This window comes from Pristiophorus japonicus, chromosome 12, assembly GCF_044704955.1.
Source record: "Pristiophorus japonicus isolate sPriJap1 chromosome 12, sPriJap1.hap1, whole genome shotgun sequence".
NCBI classification, from domain to species: domain Eukaryota; kingdom Metazoa; phylum Chordata; class Chondrichthyes; family Pristiophoridae; genus Pristiophorus; species Pristiophorus japonicus.
This window is the reverse complement of record NC_091988.1, coordinates 153057939-153081195: the sequence shown is the minus strand read 5'-3', so window position 1 is coordinate 153081195 and position 23257 is coordinate 153057939. Positions and strand designations below refer to the sequence as shown.

At 43.8% G+C, this 23257-nt stretch overlaps 1 protein-coding gene and 1 pseudogene across 2 annotated transcripts in view; both read right to left on the bottom strand.

Annotated features, from left to right (window-relative positions):
- The window catches only part of LOC139277017 (docking protein 5-like), a 474689-nt gene that overhangs the window by 69630 nt on the left and 381802 nt on the right, over positions 1-23257 (bottom strand). The window lies entirely within an intron of this gene.
- LOC139277762 (U2 spliceosomal RNA) lies at positions 11028-11265 on the bottom strand (annotated as a pseudogene).

Genomic DNA, 23257 nt, shown 5'->3' with positions numbered 1-23257 from the left:
AGGAATAAGATAAAGAACAGAGAAGGGAAACTGTAATGCCTTTAAAAAAAAAGAAGCCTGTGTGGGTGTGTCGAGGCTGCAGGCTGGGGAAGTAAGGTCCCATTTTTCCTTTGTGTAAAACCTTGACGCAAAAGCTTCTAGCTCAGTAAAGAGATTTTTACATATGCTGCATCAGAAGCTAAAGCTTAAAAAAAAATTAATTTATGAGATACTGTATCACAAAATTGAAGTTACAGAGCAAAAGATTAAAGTTTTTGATCAGCTTCTGCAACAGAAGTTAGGCAAAAAAAAACAGTATTACCATATTTGACATTTTGTAATTCAACAATAAATATAAATTCTACAAAAGGGGAGCAGAAATTAGGATGGGAACAGTGAAGAATTAATTTTGTTGTGAAGGTTTCAAGTACCACTGGTTAAGAAAAGGCACAACAAAATGCGACACATTTAAAACAAATCTGATCTCTTTTAAAAAAAAAGAAATAAAACTAAAAGGTTTGAAAAAAAGATGTAACGTACTAAATAAGTGCTAAAAAAATATGTTTGCGATGGAAAAAGACATAACTTACTAAATACTAGTTGATGTTTGCTGTGAAAAAGATATTGGTTTAATTGGGAAAAGGAAAAAAAAATTGGAAGAGGTAAAAGACACTCTACATTGATAATGATTTTAAATTACGAGAAAGTTTCACTGCAGTTTGAAAAGATTTCCAGAATAGACGGTGTTTATCAAGAAAAGTCCCAAACAGTCTAAACAAGCAGGAGGGTTTTGAAAATAACCGAGGAGAAAAGATCTAAGCTATGCGAACTCAGCAGAGAGAGAAATAAAACACAAGATTTGCCCAGTGAACGGAACCGTTAAAAAAAAAACGAAATGTTGGAATGTATACAGCTTGTGTGAAAATTGGATTTCAGTTTCTCATTTAAAAAAAAAAAATCTTTGGCAAGTACTTGAATTAGAAGTTTAGAAAATTTGGAGTTTAATCTAAAATGCTGTCTTTCCCGATAAGAAGATTTTTATGACCACTTTACTAATGATTTCTGCTGTTTTCTAACAGATTCCTAATTTCTAAGCAAGTTTTGAAGGCACAAAGATTTGGATGATTACGCGAAGTCACGTAATGACATCAGGCCTTCTTACAAACCTGTAAAGGAGTTAACCCTTTCCATTGACAGCTGTTTTACACTGGAACTTACTAATTTGAATTTCTTACTAAAATAAAGAAGACTCACCTGACAGACAGAGAAAATGGTGGGATAGTCAGAATAAAAATAAAACAGAACTAGCTGGTCAAGAATTAAAAGTTAAGATAAACAGGCTGGAAGAGATTTTTAAAAACGGGACCAGATGGATAGTGCAGTGCGCAGCCATAGCACCATCACCTATGGCAATCGAGCCAATGTACCCCACAGGGGGTAGGTGTAGTCCACAAACCCAACCTAACAATAAAGCAGCATGGGATGTTTGGAGGAATAGTGGTGACATTGGTCTTGATTGGAGTTTGGATAATATTTAGATGGGTCATCGTGCAGGCTCGAGCACAGCAGGCTCAAATACAAAACCAATGGCAGCCCAGACAGGGACATGAAGTGATAGAGATGGTACAACTATAAAGAATATGGATAACCTAATCCTTACCTCCGATTCCACAGAGTGACCACGACACAAGTAGACCAGAACCTAACACCTGGTGACGACCAGGCTATCTGTTTAAAATTGCAGATAAAACTTACCGAGATGGGACCGCGATGACTGATTCAACCCATAACATTGGGAACCTTAAGACCCACGCAAACACTGGATGATACCAATGGATTGCAGCGCACTCAGGAAATAAACAACTACATGAACTATGGAGTCTTGCTTAATTTAACAGATGGAATATGCATCCCAGCAGCCAAGGACTGGAGCAAGGACAGGACTTATTTTAATGCATGGTTACAAGTGAATCCTAATAAGAACCGGGTATGTGGACAGTGCTCCACGGGTATAAGGAGCAGCTGCATTAAACGGAGGGATGGCAAAGGGCCCGATGAATGCACCTTCGGCATAATTTGCGTGCCTCCGGGACAGTCCCAGCAATCAGTCATCCGCAAAAAGGGAGTGGGGCTGTGTGGGTACGACGAGGAGGTGGGAGCGGCTGCAATATCACTGTGTGTGTGCTTCTCACCTTCGCCGACGTCATGCCCCGTACGAACCACTACATTGCCCGAGGAACTGTCTTGTCCAATAAATACCAAGGGGCCAGAAAATGGGATTGTAATGTACAACGAAGGGGAATTATTGTATGATAATGTTAAACATGAAATTGTGCCTGTCCTGATCAATATTTCAGGCATCCAAATGCCGGAATACTGTACAGAACAGTCAAGGAAAATGTACAATGTATTAAGTAGAGTTGTAGTGCAGCAGGCTGCTGATGCAATGGGTGCCAGTAGATTCCGAGGACAGGATAAAGAAGGGAATAGTTAATGATGTTGCTACCGGCTTCAATACAGGGACCTCTGTAGTAAACTCGATAGACATACAAGGGTTAAACGAGAGGGTGGAACAGCTTAGAGGGGTGATGAAGGGGTTATTAGAAAGGGTGGAGCAAAACCAGGAAGACCAAGCCAACCTAGGAAAGGAGGGTGCCGAAATCCAGTTGGATGGCATCTCAGTCCTGGAAGCTCACGCCAAAACCATCAATCACTTCATTGATAGAGAAAAAGATACTGGAAAGCAAAGACAGGGGCAACTCTGTCACACTTATGGTCTGTGGATGGTGGGACAGATCCGCCACAATCTTGACCAGATCCAACGCGGGGAGGTACCCGACTGGATAGACAGTTCACATTTAGCTCAGTTGGCTATCCAGAGGGGGACACTGGATAATTGTACTCGGAGGGGACTGACCCGAGTATACCCAGCGATTCCAGATTGCCAGATGGGTAGGACTACTGGGATAGGGATAGTCCTGATGATCCCTATAGCCATGCCGGATTCAGGGCCATTCCCCCTGTACCAACTAGAGAATATCGGAGTAATACAGGAAAATGTCTCCATACGTTACTATCTGACCACCACCTCCGCCGTTCACCGAAACGACATACTTACCGGGATTTCCCTAACAGAATGCAAGCGAAGGGGGGTGATCACAGTATGTCCTCACCCGGTGGGCCGAGGGGAGCTAAACGAGTGCGGGTTTAACTGAACCGACGGATGTGTACTAGAAATAGTGCCCGCACACATGCACTTTGCGAGGGCAGGCTACGGAGGGAAGGGAAGATACTGCGTCTCTACCACAGAGCGTTCATACCAGTATAATGACCTGCAGTGCCCAATACCGCAGCCGAACTTTTGCTTTGCGCCGCTACGACCTGTCACGATTGGGCAAGCGCATATCACCCAGGTTAGACGCTGGAAGTCCGAAGTTATTAATGTAACCGATCAGCTCCACGATCATTTGCAGGATTATGACGAGCCAGATCAGGTCCCTATCCCACATCTAACCGAAGTATTACGGGAATTGAGGCTCAGGGTAGGTCAATCCGTAAAGCTCTACCACCAACTGCAAACTAAAATCAAAGTACTGGAAGAAGATATCGATGTAGACTTACAAAGTCAGAGTTGGTGGAGAAAGGTCTGGGACTGGGGAATGTGAACATCCATCCTTGGATTTGAATAATTTCACAAATACTGGTCGGGATACAATTGATCTTAGCAATAACATGGGGCATAATGGCCTGCCAGGCATGCAGGCACCACGCGCAATGAAGAGGGACCCATGCCCGGACCCCGGATATTAAACAAGCCTGTCGAATAGAGGGGCAGGAGGATTTGGCCTTTGTCAATTTGATCTAAGCAACCGGGACTCCTGAAACCGCGTGACTGGCCAGCACATTGAGGCAGGGAGTACCGGGCTGTGCACAATATCTAATAAAGGTAGGGCGGTCGGTTAAAGGGGGACTAGGATTAGTCCCTTTACCAAAAGGGGGGAATTGTTGTAGGCATTAGGCACCTTCTAAATATATCTAAACTCATATAGGTTTAAAGTGACCACATATAAAATGGATGCCCAAGCATGATGGGAACTCAGTTAGTCAAGCAATGAACTGTTGACTGAGGCTGACCGAGCAATGACCTAGTGAGGCCCACTACCAGGAATGCCTTGGATCATCCGCTTGAGACAAGATAACTATAACGAACCATTATAGTACCTGGTATGGAATGTCCTTAATCAAGGACTTCGCACAGCAGAGCCCCGAGGAACAGAGATAAGGGGGGGCCTACCTCACATAACGAGGTCATTAATCAGCCTGAGCTGACAAGAACCGAACATACAGCCCCTGAGGTATCAGGGGAATTCTATTGGGTAAAAGAAACCTACATGTAATCTATAATCGTTATGATTGGATTGTGTCCAGCCGAAGTGGGCTGAGTAACTGTAATGAACTATTGTAAAACATATAAATATTGATGAATTTCTTTGTTCAGTGGAGAGAGGTGCCTGGATCTAGACCAGAGGCTTCCTCCCCACTGGTGTAATAAAAGGCCGCTTTGGCACTGGAACCGACTCTGAGTGTTGAGTGATTCTTCCGAGAAAACATTCACGCTAACAGATACCATCATTGGGGTGGGTGATGAGGTATCAGGACTGTGGGGAGAAGTAACAACACTCTCACGAGAAATGGGAATGCTGTCTGTGAACATGAGGGAGGGAATGTCGCAGGTTGCTGATGCGCTGTCAGTGAACATGTTATGTATGCAATAAAGGTACAAATTGAGCACTGTTTAACTGAACAAGGTACATCCTTGGCTCTGTTTTATTACATCCCAAAGTGCCTGACTCACAAAATGGCTGGCATTTATACCGGAGCAGCACCATGTGCATGCTGCTCAGTGGCCTCAAACAATGATACCATCTGGTGGCTATAAACAGCATGTACATACATGATGGAGGGAATGTTGCAGGTAGTTGAGACACTATCGGGACACATGAGGGAGGGACTTTTGCAGATAGTTGACGCACTGTTGGCCAACATGAGGGTGGGCATGTCACAGGTAGCTGAGACACTGTCAGGGCATATGAGGGAGGGAATGTTGGAGTTAGCTGCTGCAATGAGGGATGCAATGGGCCCAGACCCCGCGTCCATTGACCCAATCAACTGCCACTCCCACTATAATCGCCACACCAGCTTCTGAAGAGGCACAAGGCGGCCTTCCACATTATCGCCTGCCCCCTACCCGCCATCAAGAAGTGCGCATTACCCGAGAAGGTCAGAAGAATAAGCTTGGTACCAATCCGAGCAAAATTGCGCCACCGCCTGTGGGCAGGGGTGGAGTCATCAAGACCAAGTGCAGCGGGCGTTCTTAGAATAAGGCGGAGTAGAGATGGGTGCACACTTTATTTGCTGCTGTTGTTGTTGTTATTGTTGTAACTGTTCTCAAATTAAACGTTTTTTGTAAGTTATATAAATTTACAAGTTTAAAAGTTTGTAAGTGATCTTAAAGTTTCCCAGTGATCTCAGAGTTTGTAAGTGATCTTAACTGAAAACTTTAAAGTTTGATACAAGAATATTTTTATTAAAGTTAAATACAAACAAATGTTTGTTAAATGTTTCAATAAAATATTTTAAATTATGACTGAATCATTTTAATTATTTGATCCATTATTAACACAACTTTTTGAAGTAAACAAGAATCATTTCCATTATTTGTTCCATTAACACAACACAACATTACAGAACAGGTCCAAACAGTAAACTTGGTCAATTTGGAATAATTGCTGCTGAGCCTTCAGGCAGCAAAGCATTCATGGATGAGCTGCCTGCGCAAGGCTCGAGCAATCGTTAAAGGGGCACGAAGGCCCACCAACCTCAGCGTCGTGCTCCGGGTTCAAGTAGTTGCATAACTTCCTCATCCTCCTCCTTCTCGTCATTTGCATCTTCCTCATCATCAGCCACTCTCACCTTAGGTGGGTATTCTACTACCAGCTGCTGCTGCCTCATTATGGATAAGTAATGCAGCATGCAGCAGACAAAAGTGAACTGACCGACAATCTCAAGGGATTATTGCAACTAACCTCCGGAATGGTCCAGGCATTGGAAACGCTGCTTAAAGACGGCAATGGTCCTCTCTATTATGCTGCGTGTCGCAATGTGCGACACGTTGTATTCCTGGTCAGCTTCCGTCTGGATTACGCGTAGGGACGCCATGAGCCAGGTGGCGAGGCCATACCCTTTGTCTCCCAGTAGCCACCTCTGCCCTTCTGACTGCTGCAGAAACATGGCAAATATAGCACTCTCGCATAGGATGAACACATCATGGGTGCTGCCAGGGTGTCGTGCATCAACTGACATGATGTGATGCACGTCGTCACATACGAGCTGCACATTCACGGAATGGAAGACTTTTCTGTTCCTGTATATCTCGAAATCCTCCAAAGGTGATGTGGGTACAATCAATGCAGCCCTGCACCATTGGGAAGCCATCCTGGAGAATCTCACAGCCCTGTCATGGATTGCTTGGGTGGTCATGGGGAACTTTATATAGTCATTCCTCTGGGCATATAGTGCAGCAGTCACCTGCAGAATGCAGATATGTGTTGCATGCTGAGAAATGGCGCACACATCCCCAGTTGTGGCCTGGAATGATCCAGATGCATAGAATGAAAGTGCAGCTGTAACCTTCACTTCAACTGACAAAGCAGTCCTCCTGATGCTTCTAGGTTGCAGGTCTGCTTTTACTAACTCACAGATCTCAGTTACAACTTCTTTGCAGAAACGCAGCCTTCTGACTCAGTCTGCATCACTCAGGGGCAGGTACGAATGCCTGTCTCGATATACCCGACGTGGGTAAGGCCTCCTGCCCATCATCCTACGTGCTCTGAGGTTCCTCATGCGATGACGTCGAATCAATTGTCTTCTCCGCAGCACCATCATGCAGAAGGCTTGCATGAGGAATGGCATTATCAGGATTTCCCTCCTGATTAAATTGTACCTTTGCAAGAATCTCAAAATGGTAGGCAGGACAAGCTTCTTTGTTGTTTCTCTCCCCAAGATCAACGCCCTAAGTATGGACCGCACCCAGGTCTGAGCATGCGCAATGGACTTGCTTACATCGGGTTACACCTCCCCACAGGGCTTGATTTGATGCTGCTTGATGCATAATGTCATAGTGTAAGGGTTGTCATCCCTTCAGTTCGGCTTCCACCCCCCACCCCACCCTCCGCACTCCCTCTGGGTTTCATTTGATGCTACTTAAATAGTATAAAGTTTCTCATGCCTTCAGTTCAGCTTCAACTGACCCCCCTCTCCCCCGGGCTTCTTTTCAAGCCGATCAATTCTGCCAGCCGACGCTCCGACCCTCAAGCCCAGTTTGGAGATGTTCGGTGGTGGCGTGGCACTTTAAAAAAAAAAATCCAAATAACGAATTGCATGAAACTTCAATTTTCTGCGTTTTCAGTTGGAAAAATGTAAGCTTGGTGATGCATATTAGTGTGTTCTTGACTCCCTCCAAAACTTCGCCTAAAAACAATGGCGTCTTTCTGCGCCGATTTTTTGATGTGCGCTGGTTTTTCTTAAGTGCCCAGAAAGTTTTCTGGGGGCGGTCACATACACCATCCTCGGAGAATTGTAAGTTGGCCAAACTTGCATAATTGTGGAAAACTGACGCAAAAAAAAAAGAACCTAAAAAATCGTAACTAACTGAGTTAAGCTGGCGCACAATCTTTGGGGAAACTTGGGGTTTTTAAATTTAGGTGAAAAAAAGTGGCGCACGCAAAAAAAACGGTGCTAATCACTGGGGAAAATTGAGCCCCATGATTCTATGTAACATCTCTCAATTATGAAAAGGGTTCAAAGAATGTGAGGTGTTTAGCAATTACAGACACAAGGTAAGAAATTGATTATTTACAGTCAATGAGCAAACAACATGAAAGTTAGCTCATTGACATCTTAACTACCTATTGCCTCAGACCCTCTTTTTAACTTGCATGAATACACAGTGCTTTAAAACACATTTACAAAAACGCTTTGTCCAAATCCTATCTGTAGAAAAATAGTCAAAAGATCACAAAACCTGGCAATGTCATTGCCTCCTTTTTACCTTAGGTCTCGACAAGTAGACCTAACACTGAAAGGGGATTAAAATTCATCTGAAATAGGGGTGCAACTGTTCTTGCATTGTGGGTTTGTTACAAAATCAGTACAACCATACACTACATTTGGCAAAAGTTGTAATTGAACTATGAGGGTAGTAAATTATGAATGGAAACATCAAGGGATAGGGAAATTGCTCTTCAGAAAAAGGCCCATTAGTGGTGGTAACAGATCGGTAAGGCAATTCTGACCAGGGGCAAGCAGCAGGCCCCCAGGCCAGGGGTGGCAGAAACGGGTTTCCTGTGCCCCGTCTTTCCAGTCCGCCCGGCACACCGACCCAATATCAGCCGCGTACCGACCCCTTACCACCCACCGGTGACCCCTTTTCCACCCCTCAGGGAAAATTGCCCCATGAGAGCATGGTTGGTGCTCCCAATAACTTCGCAGTGGCTGGGCGGAGCAGCCACCCTTAAAGAGGAGGGCAGATTACCGCACCGCCATTTTGTTTTAATTGACAGCTGACTCCTGAGTCAGCCCCTGGTTTGGCCTGGCCGCCAAGCAGCCCATCACCCCCTCTTGGGTGCCGGGATGCAAGCCTGGCCGAACCCCTCCTGGTGGCCCAGTGGGCTCCACGAAGGTCTCACTAGGCCTCGCAGCATCACTCCCTTTTAAGTGAAGGGGAGGGACATTGCGACACGTCAGCGCGACACGGCACATCTGCATCGCGCTGGCATCTTCACTGCCCTGCTCCTGACGTAATCCCACCCCAATACCACCTCCAACAGCACCCCAAAGTCCTGGGAGGTGGTGTCAAAGTTAAAGAGATGAATTTTCCGGCTCTTCCCTCCGTCTCCCGCCAGGCGGTAAATTTCCAGGTAATTCGAAGTGCTCACTGAGGGCAATTTCGGCCCCAAGTCTTATTCTAAAATTCATGTGCATTGTTAGACCTCGGCATTATAGTAAGCTGCTGAAATTCCCAGCCTGAGATTGCTTTATAACGTCACTGGATATAGACGGCACTCCACTTGTCAGCACTATAATTTCTCACCTCAATGAGCACGAACACCAACAAACTAAACTACAATCAATCAAATAAAAAGTGCACATTGATTTCTCTGTCATTGTTCATTCAGTTCTACAAATTGCAGATGCAAAAATGGTCTAGAAAAGGATAACATCTGGACATCACATATATTTACTATCCATTTATATGAAGTTGTTTACTGTGCTAAAATAAATATGGATTGCAATTAATCACCACCAGTCCCAGTTGAATGGTGGAGGGATGTTCATCAATCTGCATTAGTCATTACTCCAGTGTGTAAGTGAATTAATCAATTTATCAATAAATTACAGCACAGTATAAAAGCTTCAGTTCAATAAAGAATAAAATAAATCTCCGCGTGACATTTTTCACTTAATTACTGCAGGGGCATTTTTGCTTCGTATGCGGCCCTATTGATCTTTGAATTGCATGTGCACTTATCCAAACACAGAAATCGCCAGTATTTTATCCACATACAGGGTTGAATCCCTTCACTTTAATGCTGCTTTGACAAATTCAGGATTGCTGCAGGTATCTACTTGGGTTCGGTGGTGGTAGTCGCTCCCCTAAGCTGTCTTGTTCCTAGCCTTTTTATTACTGAAATTAACTCCCACTGCCCTGTACCTGTTGGCATGGTAGCATGTCCGAGAAATCTAACAATGAAACCCCCTTGTGAGAGAGACCACATCTTAAGCACATCTATTCTATTAGTATTTCCAAAGGCGGACCGAGTTATCCCTTGGCGAGGCGTAATTTTGTTTGGTTCATTAGCTGCTTTATTACACAGTAATTAAAAATTGCAGGAGACTTGGGCTGATTTTAACTTGGCGAAGTTGGTGTTAACGAGGCATTTACAGCCTCAAAATGTCAATGATGGACTTACAGCCTGGTTAAAGCCGCTCTGACCACCGGCATTTGTAAAGTAGTCATACGAACAATGACGGACAGGTAAAGACCATCTGGCCCATCGAGCCTGTCCCACCCAATTGCGATACCTTGTGTATCACAACTTATACCCAAAACCATGTGATCTCCTGGGAGAGGCAAAAAAACAGATTAAAAAAACAGGCCAATTGGGGAAAAAAATTCTGGGAAATTTCTCTCCGACCCATCTAGGCGATTGAAACTAATCCAGGAGATTACTCTGGCCATTAAATTCCATGCAGTACTTACTTTCTGCAAGAATTAATGTCCGCCGCAGCCAGAAACAAATCCAGCTGTTGCTTGAAAGAATTCAGTGAGTCTGCATCCACCAGATGAGAGGGCAGCTTGTTCCAGAGGTCTACTATTCTCCTGACATCTAACCTAGATCTAGCCTTATACAATTTAAATTTGTGCCCCCTGGTCCTGCCTAACCTATTTAGTTAAAGTAAACGGTCAGCTGCAACACTGTCTATTCCTCTATTCCTTTCATTATCTTATAAACCTCAATCGTATCCCCCCTAAATCTACGCTGCTCTAAGGTAAAGAGTCCCAACTCTTTTAGCCTATCTTGATAATTAAGATGCTTTAAGACTTGAAATTAGTCTAGTGGCCCTCTTCTGCACCCTTTCCAGAGCCTCAAAATCACCCACCATGATCATCTCCTGCATGACTCAAGTGCCTGTCTGTTTCTGGTCGTAGACCCTTTTAATGTGCAAATCAGGGTCTATGAAGTACATAGGACTGTGATTGCCATTTTGGGAGACTACTGGGTGGAGCAGAAACTGCAGACACTCTGACCAGCATTACTGCTGGTACAAGCCGAATAGGACCAAAAAAGGAAAGCTATAAATTTTTTTATTTTTTTTAATTTTTCGTTGCCAATCTTTCCAATTCTTTGTCAAATCACAAACGCCAGAGGTCACCTTGCACACATCAAGGATCACTCTGCGCCAATGCTCTTAGCCAAAAGGCCTAGAGCCACTGCACCGTTCCTGGAAGTACTGCAATACCAGGTTCGTGCCATGGAGGTGGATGGGTCAGGCCCCCCACACACCTCCATGGAGGTGGATGGGTCAATCCACCCCACCCACCTCCTATTTCCAAAAAGCATAGGAGAACCACCTTCTTGATCCAGGGAGAACCACTTTGGGGTCATGGTTACTCCCCTGTCAGGTCAGTTACGCATGATCTTAGCCAAAAGGCCGAGAAGCGATTTTGTGCAGCCAAGAGGAGCATGTGTGGTTCTCCCGCACCACAGAAATAATCTGGGTCACTGCCACCCCGGGCTCCCCTCCACCCACACTTCACGGTCATGAACACCTCCACACAACTCCCCCGCACCCCGATTAAGCTCGGCCGTGGGATTCTCTGACCACTGTGTCACCATTCACTACCTATACACAAAATCATAGAAGACACTATCGACGTCCTGACTTTGGTGATTGAGAAGGAATGCATGCACATGCAAATCAGGAAGCTCTATTCTAAGAAATATGTGGTAATAATGGGCTGTTTTAAATGTAATATAGATTTGGAGAGAAACAGCACTGCAAATAGAAAAGGGGATAGATTTATTGAAAGCATTCCAGGTACTTTTCTAAAGCAGCAGGCAATTGGTTTAATTCTAAACAACAAATAGTTAGCAATCTGACAATGAGGAAGCATCTTGAGAATACCTACCATAATATGAGTGAATTCACCATCAGGCTTCAAAAGCAGAAAAAAGTTAACAAAGTACTATTTTACACCGTCACGATTTTTGGCGTCTACGTATAATAACATATGTTTCCCCCCAGTTTGTGCCAAAGAAAAAGACAGTAGTTTCCACAAAACAAAAGTTATTTTTAGTGCTGCACTAACCGAAGGCAATTCTGGGGCGCAGCTTGAAGTGTGCGCCGAAAAATCTCTGCGCATGCGCTGGAAAAAAAGGAACTCAAATACACCGGAATATAACACGCAGCGACCAGAACAATTCTCTCCCTCCAGGGAGTTAGACGAGGATGTTTTTTTAAGAAGTGAATTCAGTTAGTATTTGTAATTCCTCATTATGATATTGCGGCTAATAAAAAAAGCATGTAGTGTGTGGAAGTGTGGCCTTAGCTACACACTGACTCGCTGATAATGGCAATCAAAGCTCATTAGAGCTTTCACCGGAATAACTGTCCAGAAAATGACCAGGGAGGTCAGGATTTCTTTTTCGTTAACCAGGAGTGAGTGAATAAGAATGTTTTGGTTTATAGGTTTAAGTCTGATGCCAGGTTGTGAGAGGGCAATTACATAGCGTGCCTTATATAAGCTGAACACGGCTTCAGCGCCAAAGAATCACCCATCTCTTGTTCTGCTAAAACAAAATCTGTCATGTATTTAATTGTCATTGTAACACATGTATAAATTGACCTAAGTTGTACACCGTGAGAACATTGACCATTAGGTGTTGAACTTGTGGGAGACTCTCCTAACCTGAACTTTCAGGTATAAAAGGGGAAGCTCCCCCCACCTTCATCACTTCAGTGCTGGCTATAAAAGGTTACTGGTCACTGAGTGACCTTCTCTCAAGTATGGGCCTCATGTGCATTTATGCTGTGTGGTAAGGACATATTAAAATTGATGCAGCGACACATAATGGGGAGAATTATGGAAGAAACAGAGGTTTCTTTACACAGGCTAGGGAGTTTTTGTGGAACACCCCCTGCCCCACACACACACACGCACACGCACATGTTTTTACTTCAATCCAGGTATTTGAATTGAAACTAGAACAATTTCTCCAGGCACCAGCTCTAAGTCTGTGCTAATAATATTTACCCTACCAATTCCCACCGCCCTGCGAGGAGTGAAGTTACATTTTGCAGCGGGCCGGGAGAGGGGAGGCCATTCAGCCCGGGATTGCAGTAGGCCTCAGCGCAGATTTCCTTAAGTTAAGGTAGGGATTTTTTTTTAAGAACGGTGCCATTTTGAAAAAGATTGTTGTTGTGGAAACTGGCTTAAATGGCCAGAAACCGCACGGAATCCCTTTTAAACGCAGTCCAGGGACAAAATATCTGGTGCCAAAGAATCTGGCGTTGACAGTCGGTGCTGGCGTCAAAACTTGGTGGAAAATTTCAAAATATCGATTACTCCAAAAAAATTGCTGGGCGCCCAATGATAGCGAAAATTACCCCCTACAGCTTTGGACTTAAAGAAGGACAATTGGATGGGAGAAATTGTTAAACAAAAACAGAATAAACAGAAGTGCTGGTAACACTAAGTAGGTCAAGGCAGTATGTACTGTAAGCCTATCATTTTGCATGCTTCCCTCTCTATCTTTCCTACATTACAACAGTGACTACAGCCAAGATTTTGCGGGGTGTCAGTAGACGGGATCCGTGGCGGGTCGGGTGGGAAAATGTTTTTTTTTGACAGCGGGTCAGGAACCCGCCTTTCAACGGTGAGCAGACTCGACCGGCAGCGGCAGGCAACCCAATTAAAATCATTAGCGTCTAGTTGACGGATGCTCAACAGGCTTTATTAACTTACCTTTTGACTTTAACTGCATGACCATAGGAACAACACTGTTCGGGGACCTCGGCTATCAACGTGAGGAGGGAGTTCAGCGGCCATTACTTCAGTGGATTACTTGACAGCTTCAAATGTACAGTAAAAGCTCCCACATGACAGATCTTCTCTTTCCTCAACCACAAGCTGTTTCTCAGTCCATTTCCAACTCAGATTCTGCAGGCGTTCCACTTTCCATTCACTCTCACCTCATTGGAAGAACTCTTTCACCATTGGCAGAATGCTTGTCATCTCTACTTCACCTGCCATCTATTCCATCAACATGGGTGCCCTTTATACTGTCTCACCTTGGTCCTCAGAATCCCACCATGATTAACCCCAACACCAGCAGCACCAGGCACACCAAAAACACCACCAGAGGACAGAGGCCATCAGCACCCGAGCATATTGCAGCCTGGGATGCCAGGGATGGCCTCACTATGGCCAGAGTTACTTCACTTGACGCTGTACACCCTGGCTGCCACATGATGCGCCAGGTTGGTATCACCCACAGCAACACCATAAAGCACCCCTACAATGTCTAAGTCATTCCTTTCACACTCATCACCATTGTGGGGGGTACCGTCATGTCTCACCATTCACTGCAACTCACTAAGCCACTTCCAAAGGTGCACACAGATCTGTCCAAGAACACAAAGTGTTGAAGATGAAAGTTTAAATGTTTGACAGCACTTTAACAGAAACTTTACATGACCTTTGGATAAAACACCCAAGTGCCTACCCTTGTGTGTTGTTAGTTGGTATGATTGCACGAGATGAGGGTCAGTGTGAGGGGTGGCTAGTGAGATGGGGATGTGATAATGTAAGAGAGAGAGGGATGGGTTGAGGTGCAAGGTAAGTTGGTACGAGTTAGGATGTGCAGGGTAGGGAAGGCAGAGTGATGAGGATGTGATGAGAGGCACAGGAGGATGAAAGCGAGTGTAGCTTTGTACTAACATTTCGCAATCTTATGAGAGCATTAGGTTTGAGCCACTGCACCCAGGTCCTCCTGACAACATCCCTGCTTGTGACCTCTGCAATGTGCAACCAGTCTGTGTTGGTCTCCTGAGGAGGTCTCTCCTGCTCATGGAAAGGAAAGAGGACATCCCTGCATGCTGTGACTCCCTCCATAGACATATAGAGAGAGTCATGGGAGACCCTGGGTGCAGCCCTGCCCTCTGTGCAGTAATTGTCTGTGCTTGCAGCACTCCAATGCTGTAGAACACTGACAGCACAAATGTCAAAAGTAAGGTGGCCATGGTCCCTTTAAGGAAACGGGCTCAACTCGTGTCATAAATGGTGTAACCAGACCCGCTCCTTCCAATTGGGCCAGCAAGCACGTTAGGTGGGCTTAACAAGCCTCATTACGGCAAATTAATTTTCCAGAGTGGGAAGGAGCCTGCAGCTGGGCCGTGACCCGCCACCGACATCGCCTACCTTGGACCTGCAAATAAAGTACTTTGTTGCCTGAAAAGTGCTTTGGAACATCGTAAGGTTGTGAAAAGCAGGATATAAATGCAAGTTCTTCTTTCTTTCTACCTGTCTTGAGCTAATCACATAATCCCTATGTCTCATATGTGCTTTCTTATTTCTTTAATTTCTTCATTATGGTTCTTGTTGTCTCGTGCTAATGCCATGTAACCATCTCCTGTTCTCCACTTAAGCACTGTACAGGTCATTCTAATTCTGTGCATGATTGGATTTTTGGTTGTCCTTCCCCTTGTCCTTTGTTACATTCCTTTTTAAGTTCTGTTCATCTGTTACATCTTCCAATTCTGATGAAGGGTCCATGCGCGTGCACATTTAGATTTTAACATTTTTTTGTGCTGCAACTTGCTGGGAGTGAAAGCTGATAGCGTGACAGCGAGGGAAACCAGGCATCTAGGAGCTGAGTGAACAAGGCAAGCAACTATGTCTATTCTGACAGATCTTAAAACCATTTAAAACTTTAGTTCATATTAGTATACTCTTGAACAAAATGACTGGCTGAAGAGATATCACATAGAAACATAGGGGCCGATTTTCAGCACCTCAGTGACTGCTGCCGCTGACTGCCGCTCACTCCCGCCGATATTCCTCCTGAAGATCCGCCCAATGCCACTTTTGGGGTGACCTGGAGCGGGCGGGATGGGAGAGCCGCAGGGAACCGCCCACTGACATCAGCGGACGGCCGAGTGGCGCAACTGAGCTCCCAGATTCCTGTGGGCAAGAGTCGGCGGGACTTGGCGGCAGAACGGGGGAGGACCGCTTGCTGGAGGCTGGTCTGTCCCCCACGGTGAGAATGAAGAACCTAAAAAAAAAGTAAGTGAACATTTTAATACTTTTTTTCAACAGCGACTTACCTGGATGAGGTCCTCCGAAGATCTTCGGATACTTTAAAAACATTTTTGCTGTTGTTTTTATTTCCGGTCTTCGACCCTCCGTGGGCCCGACTCCATTCTCAGCGGCACTTGGGCGGCAAGAGCCTCTGCCGCCGAGAATGCGACCTCCCGCCCGCTGCCGCCCAGATTGGTGGCGTACCTCTTTCATTTGCCACCCGTCAACCTTTTACATTTTACATTCCACCCCACTTGGAGCCATGTGATCTCTTGGGAGAGGCAAAAAAAACAGGTAAAAATGCAGGCCAATTGGGGAACAAATCTGGGAAAATTCCTCCCCGACCCATCCAGGCGATCGAAACTAGTCCAGGAGATCACTCTGGCCATAATAGATTTCCTGAAGTACTTACCATCGTGTCTGCGCCAACCAACAAGAGATTATCCAGTCTAATCCCACTTACCAGCTTCAGGTCCGTAATCCTGCAGGTTACGGCGCTTCAAGTGCCCATCCAAGCACCTTTTAAATGTGGTGAGGGTTTCTGCCTCCGCCACCATACTTTCAGGGAATGAGTTCCAGATCCCCACAACCCTCTGCGTGAAGAAGCTTCCCCTCAAATCCCTTCTGAACCTTCCACCAACCACTCTAAACCTATACCCCCTCGTAATTGACCCTTCCACCAAGGTAAATAGGCCCTTGCTATCCACTATATCCAGGCCCCTCAAAATTTTATACACCTCAATGAGGTCTCCCCTCAGCCTCCTCTGTTCCAATGAGAACAAACCCAACCTATCCAATCTGTCCTCATAGCTAAGATTCTCCATGTGATAAAGTAATTTTCACTATTCCCCACAAATTGATGTCTGTGTCAATTATAAGAGGCAACACTCTGTTACAATTTGACTTCGGTTTTGACAAAGAAACCACACCTATACCTTAACTCCTCTGTTTTCTCCACAGATGCTGCCTAACCAGCTAAGCAAGTGTTTCCAACATTTTCTATTTTTGTTTCAGATTTCAAGCATCTGCATTTTTTTTTACACTTTAGTTTGTGCTCTATTACTTGTTACCCATATAAAGCCCCAGTTTTAACCTGGTCTAAGGCACCTCTCACTTCTTACAATATAACCATTAGCCAGACTATAATTGAAAATCTACTGCCTTTCAGATCATAAATGTAAGCTCAATGATGTAATGCCATCAGTCTTTGTTTTAGAATTTATTGGCCCAGATTTTGTTGTAGCAGAGCATCTAATGTTTAGTGAGACTTACTCGCGCACATTTAGGTTTTTAAATTTGTTTTGTGCGCAACTTGCTGGGAGTTCGAGCTGATAACGTCACAGCGAGGGAAACCGAGCATCTGGGACCTGAGTGAACAGGGCAAGCAGCTGTGCATCTCCAAGAGCAATGAGATTTAAGGATGGAGAAATAAACAGCAAAGGATAGAAAGAAAATGCAAAATAAAGTGGGTGAATTCAATGTCAAATCATGTACAGAGAAATCAAGAGATGGAAAGAAGTTTGAGAGAGAAAATAGAAACAAAAGTGAAGTTAAAAAAAATTAAAAACGTTAAATTTGATATTTTTTTAAATCTCCAACAATTAATACCTGAAGGAATGAGACTCCACACTTGAAATAGTTAATTTTCAGTGCCAGAGAGGTTAGTTAGCAGTAATTAACAATTACATCGATAAAAGGGTACTTATGCTTGTAATGACAAGACTTAACTTGCTGTGGCATGTTTAGTTCGTAACTATAATACCTTCACGTCATTCAATGCGCCTCAATTGTGAGGCAGACAGCGAGATGTTGTTTACTTTAAGTTAATGGCAGAACGGCGCCACCTGGACAGCAACCTTCAGATATTCACATTTAACTGCACATCTGCTCCTCGCCTGAAGTTGCTGTACCATTTTCCCATAAAAAACGGTGAGCACCATTAGCCTCACCATTAATTTGTCAGCAAAATCTGGCCCATTAGCACACGCTTAATCATTTCTGCATCGTTTCAGGAAACATTCTAGCGTCATAGCCCTGCAGTCAGTACAAGTATTTCTGTATTCCATCAGTACGAGAGCACAGAATTGTCCTTTTTACTTGTTCTGAGTTCAAACGGGGAGGTGATGATATCTAAGTATCCACAGATCCCATTTGATATGTGATTTTGTAATCATGTAGAAATAATAGGCTTCGCAGCCAGAAACACACAATCAAATGGAGTCCATTATAACTACATCTGATTATCGTTGGAGTTCCCACTTGATGTATGATTTTCTAATCACACGACAGCATAGTCCAAAATATATTATTAAATGGAATCAACTGTAACTATGGTTTAAGCTTTGGCAGTTTATTTCATGGTTAAAAGGGGAAAGTTTCACTCCAGCTGTCCACAGTTATCACTGAAAGAGATTTTGTCAATCAATAGAATGCTGCATAGCCAAATTCAAATGACTCCAATTTTAACTATGTCCAACTACTGAATAATTTTAGTAATCAATGTCAGGCTTATAATTGAAGGAAACTGCATTAAAGCAGGAGTTGTTGACACTTCAGTATAGTTACACTTCGTTCCATTTGGTTTGCATATCTCTAATTACAGTCTGCTATTGCGGTGTGATTATTAAATGCAGACACTTCGAGGTAGTCAGCACTCTGGTATTATAAGATAGTTCCTGCACAACATACTTCTTCCCCTTGTTATTCCTAGATTTTTATCTGTTTTTTCTTGTATATTTTTATATGCAAGCATACCAATAAATAGCATAGGATCATAGAATTCCACAGCACAAAAGGACAGGCAGCTAGTAGGTTCTAGTTTAGCTTATGCCTTTGGAACAAAGCCAAGAATGTCATGGCCACATCTCTGCCCTAATGTGTTCCCTTCCAGCATTCACAGACCCTGTCTTACAATCCAATCAAATAGCTATCAAAAACCTTTTCTGGAAAAAATAAACAAAAATGGCACTCATTCTGACAATGCAAACCCAAAGAGATGGAAGCATTGAATAGTTGCCCTCACTGAATTAAGGGAAGAGAAATAGGCAATGAGCCAGCGAACATGAACACCCTTCAGTAATATCCTTCTTGTAGCAAACACCTTGCCACAATCACTTGTAACACAGAGGCCCTCAAGTGGTCTGATTTGACAATCATTCTTTGTCACACGGCCAATATCGAGCTCACAACAGTAACCAGTTTGAGATCTAAAGTTCCCAGCAATGTTGAACAACATAATTGAGCAACAAAAGAAGGGTGAACCTTTTCACAACTACACAATCAATTCCTGTGCCACTTGGAACTCATGCTGTTGCTAATTAATTGTGGAATCTTAGAAAGGAAGCAAAGAACACCACTGCTGAAGGGATTTGCACTATCTTTGAAGCTTCGGGCCTTGCAGAGGTGAGTAATACTGGCGTAAAATATATTACTACTTCTTTTCATATTCTTTGTCTTCCATCTGTTTACTGTTTCTTGCCTTTTTTGTTTTTCGTCTTATGGTTTCAAGGGATTTTAAAGTTTTCTTTTCTCAATCCTTTCTCCCCTCATTTATTCATGGAATTTCTGCCACTCACTCTTCCTGGGGTAAATAGAGCATAATCTAAAATATTGGTCATCAAGATATTTCTTGTGTAGTTTTCTAGAAAACCTGCACAAAAATGGCATTCCTGCTAAAAACTCAAATCCATAGTGATGGAAGCACTCTACAGAACTAAAGTCAGATAAGTAGGTAGTGAACCAGGGACCATTGGGTGGCATACTAGGTTAATACTTATTTTCAGTTCTAAAACCTGAATTTGAAACAGTCCAGCACTCACCCTCTCTTAGTTCTGATAGAAATGAGTTTTGGTAATCCATTTCCGAGTGAATGCAATCTCGCAGAACAAAAGTGCTCAATAATCAGCCACTGAACTTCCAATTTCTGTCAGAAAATTCAGAAGGATGTGTGGTGTGGAAATAGAAAGAAAGCACACTGATACAACAGAAGATTCTCCTCTGAGGTAGTTGTTCAAGTACATTTTGTGACCAGTAAAAGGAAACTTTGCTTTGCATTTGACCATATTTCACCCTACCTAGGAGCACCTGATGGACAGAATTGGATAACAAAAGTAAGAAAACTGTTCCATACATAGAAAAGAATAAAGGGATAGCTCGATAGGTAGTTTTAGCTGTCAAATTCATAAGAACAAATAAAAGATTTAGGATATTTGAAGTTGGCATTCCTCTTACGACGATCCAAATAACTCAACAGCCAGTATTCTAATAGGTAGCAGGCTGGTCCTGAAGCAGCTGGAGGTTTACCAGTTCACTGCTGGTAAGCTGTGCAGTTTTAGCTTGTTAAATTCATCATTACTCCGGGTTCCACTTGATGGACAATAAACCTTTAGTCTTGACAACCAGTACCTAAGCTCTCTGGACTTGGGTAATGGAGGTGTCTCCCTCCATGGAGAGTGTATTCAATAATACAGACATATGAATTACACAGTATCTTGGGTTGGAGGCTTTTAAGCACGGAGATGGATTTTTGTGCTTCCGACACACGTGGCTGGGGTCGAAATTTCTCCTTTTTGCGATGCCCGTTAGTGCCTCTGGGGGCGCTAATGATGCGCAAAACAGTTTTTTCCTGGGGAGGGGGAGGGGCCGTGCTACCGGCTCCCGCAAACTTGCGCAGGAGTTAGCGGAGGCACTGCCACGGTAGCGCCACACCCCGGGCCGCCGCGCAAAGGTGATGATGTCATCGCCATGTGTGGCAACCCCTTAGCACCACGCGCCGACCACTTTCTGCGCCATGGTGAAATCAGCCCATGCCCTGCGAGTGATGCAGCGAGCAGTGTCAGTGCCAGCCTCGCCGGTCACGAACATGACCGACATCTGCTGACAGGGCGGAAGCTAAAAGCGGGGTCGGGCACGCCCCGCACCGCCACCTTACCTGTTTGTCGACTCATTGATCGGCCTGACTTCTTGCTCTGTTGCGTGGTTCGGGCTGACATCGTGTAGCCTGGCACTCCGGTTTGGGTGTCGGGCTGTGGATTCGGCACCACGTCACCCTGGTGCCCCAGTGGAGGCCATCTGAGGCCCGGCAGAATGTACCGTAGCGTTTCCCTTTAACCAAACGCGTCAGCGCTACATGGAGCATCTGCCTCATGCTGACAATCGCGTCTCAGTATCGCCCCGGACCCCACCCCAAGAGGAAGTGGAGCACGCAGGATTGCACTACACTTTCTCTGAGGGGCAGTAACTGCAATTTCACAGCTGGGGCTGGACTTGCGCGCCAGGCGCAAGAAGTCCCACCCCGAGTCGGTTACCACCCGCAAGCGGGACGGTGGAGAATTTCTCACCCTTTGTCTCATTTTTCACACTTTACTGGGCTTTGCAAAAGCATTGTTTCTGACATATTAAGTCTTTCAATGTTGCTTTCTAATAAAAATGGCATTCTCCATTGCAAAGATCTTACTGGAGCTTAAAAGTTATCCATTGTTTGGTTGAAATATGCACAACCAGAATATTGGACAGTCAGGGCCAGGGCTGAAATTGAGTAAACAAAGCAATAAACAAGAAAAACTAAAAATAAATTAATTTAGGTTCTAGATGGATTGATTTGCAAGTACTTATTTTGGCAAATTAAAAATAAATCAAAAAATGGAAATGTGTTCTTTTCTAGATAGCTGGACAACCAGAGGGATAGATAGATCAACATATACTTTGATAGATCATCAGTCAGGCAGCACTAAAGTATCACTGGTAATGAAGACTTCCTTTGTTTACTAGTTATAGGCAAATCATAAACGTGTTATTTATACTTGCATTTATTATTCTGTTCCATATAGTGAACAGTGGAACTGTACCTCACACATCCTTTTTGATAACTTAAATTATCTTAGAGATTTTCACTTAAGCAAAGAAAAGCGAAATGTATATTCAAGGACCACTTGGTGAAACAGCTCCAATCGGAATCGGTCTCAAATTACTTGTGCCCTTATTGGCTGATTTGCCTCAGGCAAATGTCAACAGCAGAAGCTAGCAAATGAAGTAATCAAATTAGATCACTAATTTGGCTGATTATTAATCACAAGGAACATTCATTACAGACTGTCTCAGAGGAAAATAAACTAAATGAGAAAAAGTATCCACTTTATTGCATCTATTCTTTACTTTAATTAAAATAGCTGTGAATTTTGCAGCTGTGGAGGAGTGTCAAGAGATGGATAAGCAAGAATACTCTTGCTAAGCTATCAAGTAATCATGATGTATGCATACATTTGTAATGCATAGTGTGAATATTTGCTGGTTTCACAGAAATATTTACAGGTATTGACGAAGTTAATTGACATTAATATACAGCCCTGCACTTTGTCAGAGGATGACCCCAAACAAATAAACATGACAGTGATGATTGTATTGCAATAACACAATCTTTGTCCAGTGGAAAAAGTGCCACATATTTCTGCATCGCCCCATTTATACTCTGGGATGGATTTGATGCCTGGCAGCAATACCAGAAGACATTTTCAGCACAAGATTGTACAAGGCTAGTAGATCTAAACTCAGATGTGCAACTTTAAGATTTTGGCCGTTGACCTTTCTGTTCATCAGAAGAAAGTACATAGAGGCCAGCAAAATGGAGATCATACTGCTAGCTTGTATGGACTAGAGCATGGTCAGAACAAAATGGCAGCCATAACAGACACCATTACTAAATGTCCCTGCTAGCACTTTGCTTCCAGAGTGAATTATGGAACAGAAATTGGGTATAAATTTAGTGCCACTTTGATGTTGTACATTGATTGAATTATTTTCATTCCCAATACCATTTTCTGCTTGTTTCATTCCTTTTCTTTTTCATTTAGTCCAATCATTCTCAGCCCATAAAATAGGAAAACTTTCACGTAATTATGTTGAAGTATTTATTTTGAAGAGCAGGTCTTTTAATACATTTGTTTTGTTCAGGAACATTCTGAACTTGAACTGTGTTTAGCAGATTCTTTTAAAATACCAGCATATCTTCTGTGGCATTGTTTATAGTGAGTCATGGGCTATTTTACAATAATAGGAATATTACTAACAAAGTATAACGGTGAAACAGTTAGAGGAAATGTGCACTACATTCAAGATCTTCATTATAGGTATTCTATACTGTACTATTAGGTGTTAGCCATGGTTCTATTTCAGTGCGACATCCCCATTGACAACTGGGAGTCCCTGGCCCAAGACCGCCCTAAGTGGAGGAAGTGCATCCGAGAGGACGCTGAGCACTCGAGTCTCAACGTCAAGAGCATGCAGAAATCAAGCACAGGCAGTGGAAAGAGCATGCGGCAAACCAGTCCCACCCACCCCTTCCCTTAACAACTATCTGTC